Raw genomic sequence first — 3,066 nt, 5'->3', positions numbered from 1 at the left:
TTTTAAACTTAGCAATTGTGTTCCTAATTTTGTTTCACATTGTATTTATTCTATTTTAAAATATAACCTTCAACTTTGTAATGTTTTAATTTTTCCCTTTTGTTTTCTGAAATCTGTTAATTCTTTCTTTACCTTGATTATATATATAATCTTTTCTTTGAAACTTTGTGTCTTTTTTTATAAAAAAGAAGACATGTCATATAAGTTTTTTAGGCTTTTTTTTCATATAATGGAGAAATGCTTATCAGAATTATTCCTGAGTTTCTTTGGGCATATCTTTTTTTGATAATTATACTTTATTTTTTGCTATTTTTTTTCTACCATTTCTATTTTTAAAAGAGAATTTATTATTTTTTGAGACAGGGTCTTGTTCTGTTGCCCAAGATTGTGTGATCATAGCTCATGGCAACCTTGACCTTTTGGGCTCAGGTGATTCTCCTGCCTCAGCTGGGACTACAGGTGTGCACCACCATGACTGGCTAATTATTTTAAAGTTTTGGTAAAGACAAAGTCTTGCTATGTTGCCTGGGTTAGTCTCAGACTCCTGGCCTCAAGTGATCTTTCTGCCTTTTCCTTTTAAAGTGCTGGGATCACAGACATGAGCCACAGTGCCTGACTTGTAAAGGAGCATTTAAAAGCTAAGTTCCCAGGCTTGGTGCCTGTAGCTTAAGTGGCTAAGATGCTAGCCATATACACCTGAGCTGGTGGGTTCAAACCCAGTGCCGGCCTGCTAAACAACAATGATAGCTGCAACCAAAAAATTGCTGGGTGTTGTGGCGGGTGCCTGTAGTCCCAGCTATTTGGGAGGAGGAGGCAGGAGTATTGCTTCAGCCCAGGAGTTGGAGGTTGCTGTGAGCTGTGATGCCATGGCACTCTACCCAGGGCGACAGCTTGAGCCTCTGTCTCAAAAAAATAAAAAGAATAAAAGCTAAGTTCTCAGATTAATTCCTTTGTGATTCTTTACTTTGAATAGAGCTAGTTATTTCTTGGAGGATAGTGTGGTGTAGAACAGGGTGGGAGTGTTGTGGGCTTGGGTGGTACTTGGGGGTAGGACACATCTCTTCTTAAATCTGGCATTTGGCAGTGTTAGGTAGGGATAGGGAGGAGGGGGACAGATATTTTGTCTAAGGATGTGCACTAAGAAGATATGACCCCAGGAGATGCTCTGTCTACTAGGAGGAACCAAATGGCCAGTGGGGGCTCCCAAAGAAGAGCAGATAACATGTCAAGGGCTGACCAGATGTTTGGTCTACGACAGAGGGTCTTCAAGGATTGACCAACCAAAAGAAAGGTAGAAAACCCACAAAGTAGAGATATTGTTTAGGCTCTTATGGGGAGTCTCTGGGCATGCACACAGTTGAGGTCAGAGTGTCCCTGAATGACCTGGTCTCATTAACATAGTAAAAAATCACTCCCAGCAGCAACCCTAGAAATTGCCTTACAAGGATAGAAAAGGGGAGGGTTCCCAATTCCAGGCATTCTCCAGCCTGTTCCAAGAAAAACCATAAATATTCCATTCCCCAACTTAACATAAAATTAGGAAATCAGCATAAAAAAAGAAATCTTGCTAAACTCAGGGTCTCCTCCACTCTCAAGGTCTGACCTATTCCTTTTCTGGAGTGTACTGTGCTTTGATAAAACTTTGGCACTCTTCCTACTCGCATCTGCTTGCTCTGCTCATTTTCCTCCTTGACTTGGTATCAGTAACCATTCTTTGATACTGGGAACCAAGAACCTGGGAGCATGGGGACCTGGCATCTGGTTCCCAAACCTGACAGCAGCCAGGGTTGCATTACAGAAAAATTTGGTGGGATGTGGCCTGATATTCTCTGTCTTCTCTTCCATTTTATCCTAGTTCACTCAGGTGGTCTCTGACTAGGAGACTGTGTCCCAAGGCAATGGGAATATCATGCCAACATGGTTTTCTTCATAAGCTCCCTTTCCTGCTTTCCTAGAATATCAAACTAGATCTCCACAGGGACACCTTCCCTCAACCTGTTCTCAACCTTAAATATTTTTGCTCCAATAAAAGGGACATTGGAACCACTGTGGTGGCTCATGCTAGTAATCCCAGCACTCTGGGAGGCCGAGGCAGGTGGATTGCTTGAGCTCAGGAGTTCTAGACCATTCAGACCAAAAATAGAAAAATGAGCCAGGTGTTGTGGCAGGTGCCTGTAGTGCCAGTTACTCGGGAGGCTGAGGCACTTGAGGCCAAGAGTTTGAGGTTGCTGTGAGCTACGATGCCATAGCACTCTACCCAGGGCAACAGAGTAAGACTCTGTCTCAAAAAACAAAAACAAAAAACTCAAGAGGATATTGCATAGCCCTTTCAGAGGATGTTCCACTCAAGGGTTTGGGTAGTGTATTTCTGTTCTCACTTAATGCTTTTGCTTAGATCTGTCAAGTATAGAAAACCATATTTGGCCAATGCCCTTCATGATTTCTAGCTTGGTATTGTATCAGTTTAACTAAATGTGGTCTTTTACTTCCCTTTGTATTTTGTTCTGTTTATTATTAGGGAGGTTCCCAAGTGAGAAAAAACCTTCACATACCTCTATTTTGCCATATTTTGTTGGTAGCGCCCCAGAGTTATCTTCAAGACCTAAATTAGGCTCATTGCCCATAGCACAGTGGTTATGGTGCCAGCCACATACACTAAGGGTGGTGGGTTCGAATCCGGGCCTGGGCCAGCTAAACTACTGCAACAAAAAAATAGCTTGGTGTAGTGGTGGGCACCTGTAGTCCCAGCTACTTGGGAGACAGAGGCAAGAGAATCGCTTAAGCCTAAGAGTTTGAGGTTGCTGTGAGCTGTGATGCCACAGACTCTGTCTCAAAGGAAAAATAAAGACCTAAATTAGATTATGTCATTCAATTACTTAAAATCCTCCAATGTCTCCTGTTGGAGTAAGGATAAAACCCAAACTCCTCATGCTGATCTGCAAAGCTCTGAAAGATTTGACCCTGCTGACTTTGTACAATTCCATCTCACACTGTTCTCTCCCTCACTAATTGTGTTCCACCCATACTGCTTTCTTTCTTTCTTTCTTTCTTTCTTTTTTTTTTTTT

This window comes from Otolemur garnettii, unplaced genomic scaffold (assembly GCF_000181295.1).
Source record: "Otolemur garnettii isolate 467f Iridium unplaced genomic scaffold, OtoGar3 scaffold00244, whole genome shotgun sequence".
NCBI classification, from domain to species: domain Eukaryota; kingdom Metazoa; phylum Chordata; class Mammalia; order Primates; family Galagidae; genus Otolemur; species Otolemur garnettii.
The sequence above is the reverse complement of the archived record's forward strand: the minus strand, read 5'-3'. Positions refer to the sequence as shown.